Raw genomic sequence first — 9821 nt, 5'->3', positions numbered from 1 at the left:
GACGCGACGAAGATGTCGCGGAAGAAGCAGTCGCACAGCGACAGGATTAACAACCTGAGAGACACGGAACGGACCAATGAACCGCGGAGTCAACTTGCGAGAAGCTGTCGTAAGGGAAAGGTTACGAGTGGAAAGCCACACTCTCTGACCGCGACAATACCTAGGACTCTTAATCCTACGTTTATTGGCGGCTCTCACAGTCCTCCCCGCAGACGAAGGCAGACCGGTAATAAAGTCTAAGGCGATCTGAGACCATGGTCGAGAAGGAATGGGAAGCGGTCTAAGACGACCGGCAGGAGAAGAGTTACCTGACTTAGTCTGCGCGCAGTCCGAACAAGCAGCCACGAAACGGCGCGTGTCCCGCTCCTGAGTAGGCCACCAAAACCGCTGGCGAATAGAAACAAGCGTACCCCGAACGCCGGGGTGACCAGCTAACTTGGCAGAATGAGCCCACTGAAGAACAGCCAGACGAATAGAGACAGGAACGAACAGAAGGTTACTAGGACAAGCGCGCGGCGACGCAGTGTGAGTGAGTGCTTGCTTTACCTGTCTCTCAATTCCCCAGACAGTCAACCCGACAACACGCCCTTCAGGGAGAATCCCCTCGGGTTCCGATGGCGACAATCGATGAGAAAAGTAAGCGCAAGGATGGACCTTATCGTCAGACTGGAAGCGCTGGGACAGAATGGCTCCCACGCCCACCTCTGAAGCGTCAACCTCGACAATGTATTGTTTAGTAACGTCAGGAGTAACAGGGATAGGGGCGGATGTAAAACGCTTCTTGAGGAGATCAAAAGCTCCCTGGGCGGAACCAGACCACTTAAAGCAAGACTTGACAGAAGTCAGAGCTGTGAGAGGGGCAGCCACTTGACCGAAATTACGAATCAAACGCCGATAGAAATTAGCGAAACCGAGAAAGCGCTGTAACTCGACACGTGACTTAGGAACAGGCCAATCGCTGACATCCTGGACCTTAGCGGGATCCATCTGAATGCCTTCAGCAGACAGATAATCATCGAGAGCCTTACGTTCGGGAGCCGACAGAGAGAATAATCTACCCCGAGGAGAAGGTCCCCGGATGGAGATCAATACAACAATCATACGACCGGTGAGGAGGAAGAGAGTTGGCTCTGGACCGACTGAAGACCGTGCGTAGATCATGATATTCCTCCGGCACTCCTGTCACATCACCAGGCTCCTCCTGAGTAGAGGGGACAGAAGAAACAGGAGGGATAGCAGACATTAAACACTTCACATGACAAGACACGTTCCAGGAAAGGATAGAATTACTAGACCAATTAATAGAAGGATTATGACATACTAGCCAGGGATGACCCAAAACAACAGGTGTAACAGGTGAACAAAAAATCAAAAAAGAAATGGTCTCACTGTGGTTACCAGAAACTGTGAGGGTTAAAGGTAGTGTCTCATATCTGATACTGGGGAGAGGACTACCATCTAAGGCGAACATGGGTGTGATCCTCCCTAACTCTCTGAGAGGAATGTCATGTTTCCGAGCCCATGCTTCGTCCATAAAACAACCCTCAGCCCCAGAGTCTATCAAGGCACTGCAGGAAGCAGCCGACCCGGTCCAGCGTAGATGGACCGACAAGGTAGTACAGGATCTTGATGGAGAGACCTGAGTAGTAGCGCTCACCAGTAGCCCTCCGCTTACTGATGAGCTCTGGCCTTTAACTGGACATGACATGACAAAATGTCCAGCAGAACCGCAATAGAAGCAAAGGCGGTTGGTGATTCTCCGTTCCCTCTCCTTAGTCGAGATGTGAACACCTCCCAGCTGCATGGGCTCAGTCTCTGAGCCGATGGAAGGAGATGGTCGAGATGCGGAGAAGGGAAACCCCGTTAACGCGAGCTCTCTTCCACGAGCTCGGTGACGAAGATCTACCCGTCGTTCTATGCGGATGGCGAGTGCAATCAAAGAGTCCACGCTGGAAGGAACCTCCCGGGAGAGAATCTCATCCTTAACCTCAGCGTGGAGTCCCTCCAGAAAACGAGCGAGCAACGCCGGCTCGTTCCAGTCACTGGATGCAGCAAGAGTACGAAACTCTATAGAGTAATCCGTTATGGATCGATCACCTTGACATAGGGAAGCCAGACCCCTGGAAGCCTCCTTCCCAAAAACTGAACGATCAAAGACCCGTATCATATCCTCCTTAAAGTTCTGATAAACGTCAGAACACTCAGCCCTTGCCTCCCAGATAGCTGTGCCCCACTCCCGAGCCCGCCCAGTAAGGAGTGATATGACGTAAGCGATCCGAGCTCTCTCTCCAGAGTATGTGTTGGGCTGGAGAGAGAACACAATATCACACTGGGTGAGAAAGGAGCGACACTCAGTGGGCTGTCCAGAGTAACATGGTGGATTATTAACCCTGGGTTCCGGAGACTCGGAAGACCAGGAAGTAGCTTGTGGTACGAGACGAAGACTCTGAAACTGTCCTGAGAGATCGGAGACCTGAGCGGCCAGGGTCTCAACGGCATGACGAGCAGCAGACAATTCCTGCTCGTGTCTGCCGAGCATTGCTCCCTGGAACTTGACGGTAGTGTTGAGAGAATCCATAGTCGCTGGGTCCATTCTTGGTCGGATTCTTCTGTTATGCTGATGAAGGAGGACCCAAAAGCGACGTAATAGAAACAGAGTCTTTATTCCAGTCTTAAACAAACAATGATGTTCCTGGATATTATCCAAAGGTAATCCAAAACAGGAAACTGAAAACCTCTTGTCAGTAGAGAGGAACGACTGGAGACGCGACCACCGACTGCAGGTCGCTTCAGGAAGGCACAGACCGTAGCTGACATAGACACCTGCTCACACGCAACATCTGACAAATGCAAAAACACAACAGGACGGAACAAGGACACAGAGCAGCTAACCTCAAACAAGAATCCGACAAAGACAGAAGCGGAAAACAGAGGGAGAAATAGGGACTCAAATCAGAGGGCAAAATAGGGGACAGGTGTGAAAGAGTAAATAAGGTCGTTAGGAGAATGAGAACCAGCTGGGAGCAAGAACGGAACGATAGAGAGAGAGAGCGGGAGAGGGAAAGAGGGAGGAGGAGAGAGAGGAATAGAAAGAGGGAAAGAACCTAATAAGACCAGCAGAGGGAAGCACAGGGACAAGACATGATGATCAAAGCCAAAACATGACAATGGACCCAAAATATCGATGTTTTGTTCCCCGAGCCACTTAGTTATCATTTTTGCCTTATGGCAAGGTGCTCCATCATGCTGGAAAAGGCATTGTTCGTCACCAAACTGTTCCTGGATGGTTGGGAGAAGTTGCTCTCTGAGGATGTGTTGGTAGCATTCTTTATTCATGGCTGTGTTAATTGGCAAAATTGTGAGTGAGCCCACTCCCTTGGCTGAAAAGCAACACCACACATGAATGGTCTCAGGATGCTTTACTGTTGGCATGACACAGGACTGATGGTAGCGCTCACCTTGTGTTTTCTGGACAAGCTTTTTTCCGGATGCCCCAAACAATCGTAAAGTTGATTTATCAGAGAAAATGACTTTCCCCCAGTTCTCAGCAGTCCAATCCCTGTACCTTTTGCAGAACATATGTCTGTCCCTGATGTTTTTCCTGGAGAGAAGTGGCTTCTTTGCTGCACTTCTTGACATCAGGCCATCCTCCAAAAGTCTTCGCCTCACTGTGTGTGCAGATGCACTCACACCTGCCTGCTGCCATTCCTGAGCAAGCTCTGTACTGGTGGTGCCCCGATCCCGCAGCTGAATCAACTTTAGGAGACGGTCCTGGTGCTTGCTGGACTTTCTTGGGCGCCCTGAAGCCTTCTTCACAACAATTGAACCGCTCTCCTTGAAGTTCTTGATGATCCAGTCTTGTCCTCGTCAACACTCAAACCTGTGTTAACGGGAGAATCACTGACATGATGTCAGCTGGTCCTTTTGTGGCAGGGCTGAAATGCAGTTTAAATGTTTTTGGGGGATTCAGTTTATTTGCATTGCAATTCATCTGATCACTCTTCATAACAGTCTGTAGTATATGCAAATTGCCATCATACAAACTGAGGCAGCAGACTTTGTGAAAATTGATATTTGTGTCATTCTCAACTTTTGGCCACGACTGTACTGTCTGATGCTGTCTGACCTGCCTGATACACTACTGTATGGCCTATCTGATACTGGCTGACCTGCCTGATTCTCTACTGCCTGATACTCTACTGTCTGACCTGCCTGATATTTTACTGTCTGACCTGCCTGATTCTCTACTGCCTGATACTCTACTGTCTGACCTGCCTGACACTACTGTATGGCCTCTCTGATACTGTCTGACCTGCCTGATTCTCTACTGCCTGATACTGTACTGTCTGACCTGCCTGATATTTTACTGTCTGACCTGCCTGATACTCTACTGCCTGATACTCTACTGTCTGACATACTTGATACTCTACTGTATGGCCTCTGATACTGTCTGATCTGCCTGATACTCTACTGTCTGACCTGCCTGATTCTCTACTGCCTGATACTCTACTGTCTGAACTGCCTGATATTTTACTGTCTGACCTGCCTGATTCTCTACTGCCTGATACTCTACTGTCTGACCTGCCTGATATTTTACTGTCTGACCTGCCTGATACTCTACTGTCTGACATACTTGATACTCTATTGTATGGCCTCTGATACTGTCTGATCTGCCTGATACTCTACTGTCTGACCTGTTTGATACCCTCTAATGTCTGACCTGCCTAACCGCTCGGCCTAACTGCCTAACAGCTGTCAAACTACTCTGCTTAGAAAGAGCACCGTTCGCAGCACCAACAGCTCTGTTTTCATGGCCTGTCTAGGAAGTTGTGTGTGTGTGTGTGTGTGTGTGTGTGTGTGTGTGTGTGTGTGTGTGTGTGTGTGTGTGTGTGTGTGTGTGTGTGTGTGTGTGTGTGTGTGTGTGTGTGTGTGTGTGTGTGTGTGTGTGTGTGTGTTTGTAAGTACACATGTGTTGAAGTAAGAACATGGTGTGAAGTGGTTTGATTCAGAGTTGTTGAACACAAGTCTTTCTATAAGGGTTCTCTAATTCCCTTTTCCCGGCAGACCACAAGCCTCCAGCCTCCCACCCTTCCGCACCTCTCCCAGGAGAGACTGACCCAACTGGGGTAGGAGGCCCAGCGGAGCCCCCTAAAGAGGGGGTGAGACTGGATGTGCCAAACCAACACAAGTCTCCTACTACAGGGGAGTTGGGCAACAGTTAGAGCATTGGGCCAGTAACCAAAGGTTGCTGGTTCGGATCCCTGAGCAGACTAGGTGAAAGATCTGTTGCTGTATCTCTTGAGCAAGGCACTTAACCCTGTAAGTAGCGCTGGAAAAGAGCATCTGCTAAATGACTAACATTTGAAATGTCTCTCCAGTGTTACTAAGACGGCCAATTGAGGAGACAGACCTTATAAACTCTTTGAAGCTGTCATCTGCTAAGTTTGCACAATTTCTGTAATTTTTGACAAAATGCTCAGATTTATAGATATCCTGGTTGAAAGATTCTTTTAATCGCAGGGCAATAACCAGGAAATCTGTAATCCTCCAAGCAGGATTTTTTGAAAACCTTGGAAAGTTACCGGAATAATGCAACCCTACACCTCCTTCGCCAAACTCAGCACAGCCATGCCTCATTAAGAATCAACCCATTAACTTCCATTGTTAGTGAGTTTCAAATACAAAATGTTGTTTGTTTGTACTATGGCTGTTTTTATATGAGCCTTTTGGTAACATGTTTATTTGTCATTTTTAGATGAAAACCTTTAGATGAGTTTACTGTACAAATGTACAAAGGAATAATGGGACCAAGAAGGAAAACGGCAGCTGCACTCTGAGGCTATTAGGAAACTGACCCTAACACTTACCCTAACCTCATTTGAACCAATTCTGAAATTAAATATTGGTTTGCATGTCAGGAGTGACCCTATAGCCTTTTCCACACTTCACTATACCATGGCTTGAATATACACCCTAAATGACAAAAGTATGTGGATACCTTCTCGTCAAACATCTCATTCCAAAATCATGGGCATTAGTTTTTTGCGATTGCTTACACACTTGTTACAGAATTTGGCTCATTGTGTAAACTCTACACACAAGCCAAATAAGACACACCTCACTATGTCAAAATGAAACTTTGCAATCAAAACCTAACAATTCTTTTTCAAAATTGCATTTTTTCAACAAAATGATACACACATGCACCATTTGAATTACTCTTTCAAAGCAGCAACAACACACTGATGTACTTTATACAAAACACTTGTCTTTAGTACTTTGTAAACCTTTTTAGTTTTATATAGGCTTCTGTGAAAGATTGTCCAGTACAGTACTTCTACTCACATTTCAATGTGAAAGATTGTCCAGTACAGTACTTCTAGTCACATTTCAATGTGAAAGATTGTCCAGTACAGTACTTCTAGTCACATTTCAATGTGAAAGATTGTCCAGTACAGTACTTCTACTCACATTTCAATGTGAAAGATTGTCCAGTACAGTACTTCTAGTCACATTTCAATGTGAAAGATTGTCCAGTACAGTACTTCTACTCACATTTCAATGTGAAAGATTGTCCAGTACAGTACTTCTACTCACATTTCAATGTGAAAGATTGTCCAGTACAGTACTTCTACTCACATTTCAATGTGAAAGATTGTCCAGTACAGTACTTCTACTCACATTTCAATGAACACAAAAATAGAAAGGCTTCAGAAAAGAATATATACAGCTATTTATTTTGCCATTGCAGGTTTTTACAACAACAACAAAACACAAAGAAAAGTAGAATTACAGTACAGTAATCAATACAATATGTTACTGTAAACTCACGGAAAGAAAAATAATTACAGTAAAATTACAGTGCAATGGTAAACAAAAAATAGTATTGTAAGGCCACATCACCTCATCCACATCACAAGCAATGTCATCCCTGGCTAGGCAATGGGGAAAATATTACCTTGCCGTTGTCACGCCCTGACCATAGAGAGCCCTCAGGGTTCTAGGTCAGGGCGTGACTAGGTGGTGTGAGCATGTGTGAGTATGTTGGTGTGAGTATGGTTCCCAATTGGAGGCAGCTGATGTTCGTTGCCTCTAATTGGGGATCATACTTAGTGTGGCCCTTTCCTACCTGCGTTGTGGGATATTGTTTCGTTTAGTGCTGATGTGCATTATGTACTGCATGTTCGTTTATTCTTTGAAGTTTCACTGAAATAAATATGTGGAACTCTACGCACGCTGCGCTTTGGTCCACTCATTTAAACGACGGACGTGACAGCCGTATCCAATCCTGGACTGACCCCACCTCAATGTCGCTGCATGCCTCTTCCATTGCTTGCAGAAGAGGCAGGCAGTCATGTGGTTGGTGGTCATACACTTTCTAATGCCAAGCCGTAAATAATTCCTCAATCGGATTGAGAAGTGGGGAGTAAGGGGGCAAGTATACAACTGTGAAGTTATTGTGGCTGGTGAACCAGTCCCTGACCCCCCCCTGCTGCCCAGAGACATTCACAATGGCTCTCAATCCAATAACATTCCCCCGCGCTGCCCAGGAACATTCACAATGGCTCTTTATCCTATAACATTCCCCCGCGCTGCCCAGAGACATTCACAATGGCTCTCAATCCAATAACATTCCCCCGCGCTGCCCAGGAACATTCACAATGGCTCTTTATCCTATAACATTCCCCTGCGCTGCCCAGGGACATTCACAATGGCTCTTTATCCTATAACATTCCCCCGTGCTGCCCAGGGACATTCACAATGGCTCTCAATCCAATAACATTCCCCCGCGCTGCCCAGGGACATTCACAATGGCTCTTTATCCTATAACATTCCCCCGCGCTGCCCAGGAACATTCACAATGGCTCTTTATCCTATAACATTCCCCCGCGCTGCCCAGGGACATTCACAATGGTTCTCAATCAGATAACATTCCCCCGCGCTGCCCAGGAACATTCACCATGGCTCTTTATCCTATAACATTCCCCCGCGCTGCCCAGGGACATTCACAATGGCTCTTTATCCTATAACATTCCCCCGCACTGCCCAGGAACATTCACAATGGCTCTTTATCCTATAACATTCCCCGCACTGCCCAGGAACATTCACAATGGCTCTTTATCCTATAACATTCCCCCGCGCTGCCCAGGGACATTCACAATGGTTCTCAATCAGATAACATTCCCCCGCGCTGCCCAGGAACATTCACCATGGCTCTTTATCCTATAACATTCCCCCGCGCTGCCCAGGGACATTCACAATGGCTCTTTATCCTATAACATTCCCCCGCACTGCCCAGGAACATTCACAATGGCTCTTTATCCTATAACATTCCCCGCACTGCCCAGGAACATTCACAATGGCTCTTTATCCTATAACATTCCCCCGCGCTGCCCAGGAACATTCACAATGGCTCTTTATCCTATAACATTCCCCTGCGCTGCCCAGGGACATTCACAATGGCTCTTTATCCTATAACATTCCCCCGCGCTGCCCAGGGACATTCACAATGGCTCTTTATCCTATAACATTCCCCTGCGCTGCCCAGGGACATTCACAATGGCTCTTTATCCTATAACATTCCCCCGTGCTGCCCAGGGACATTCACAATGGTTCTCAATCCAATAACATTCCCCCGCGCTGCCCAGGGACATTCACAATGGCTCTTTATCCTATAACATTCCCCCGCGCTGCCCAGGGACATTCACAATGGCTCTTTATCCTATAACATTCCCCCGCGCTGCCCAGGGACATTCACAATGGCTCTTTATCCTATAACATTCCCCTGCGCTGCCCAGGGACATTCACAATGGCTCTTTATCCTATAACATTCCCCCGCGCTGCCCAGGGACATTCACAATGGCTCTTTATCCTATAACATTCCCCCGTGCTGCCCAGGGACATTCACAATGGCTCTTTATCCTATAACATTCCCCTGCGCTGCCCAGGGACATTCACAATGGCTCTTTATCCTATAACATTCCCCCGCGCTGCCCAGGGACATTCACAATGGCTCTTTATCCTATAACATTCCCCCGTGCTGCCCAGGGACATTCACAATGGATCTTTATACTATAACATTCCCCCGTGCTGCCCAGGGACATTCACAATGGTTCTTTATCCTATAACATTCCCCCGTGCTGCCCAGGGACATTCACAATGGCTCTTTATCCTATAACATTCCCCCGTGCTGCCCAGGGACATTCACAATGGCTCTTTATCCTATAACATTCCCCCGTGCTGCCCAGGGACATTCACAATGGATCTTTATACTATAACATTGCGGCCCCGACGCCTGGTTTTAGCTAGATTGAATCCAGATTCATCAATGAAAATTAACTCATGAGGCTTTGTAGCTGCACAAAGTCCAGTAACAGAAAATGCATACCGTGAATATGGTGTAACTCAAAACACAGGAAAGCAATGTCTACATTTTCACACAAGGATGGGGTTGGGTTGGGTCAGAGACGTTCAAAACTAAAGACAAGGCAGGACCCCCCCCCCCCCCCCCCCCAGAATGAGGCCACCTGCCTAGGTTACACATTCAGACAAAGCACACGTTCAATGACATTTTTGACTAATACTGTTCCTCTCAAATGGAACCCTGTGCAGCTGCTTCATCGTAAGTTGGTGTTGACGCAAGATGTGTCAGAGTGTCGACTTTCAGACATGGTTGATATTATGGAAGGTTGTGTGATCTACGATGATTTGCTCTCGTAGTTGATGTAGGCGGATGGTGTTGTTTGCCAACACTAGATTGACAATGGCCAGTTCCTGTTCATGGGTGAACAGACGTTGCCTTCCACCCTCAGGAAGTCGTC

This window comes from Salvelinus fontinalis, chromosome 16 (genome assembly GCF_029448725.1).
Source record: "Salvelinus fontinalis isolate EN_2023a chromosome 16, ASM2944872v1, whole genome shotgun sequence".
Lineage (NCBI taxonomy): Eukaryota > Metazoa > Chordata > Actinopteri > Salmoniformes > Salmonidae > Salvelinus > Salvelinus fontinalis.
This window is presented reverse-complemented; position numbering follows the sequence as displayed.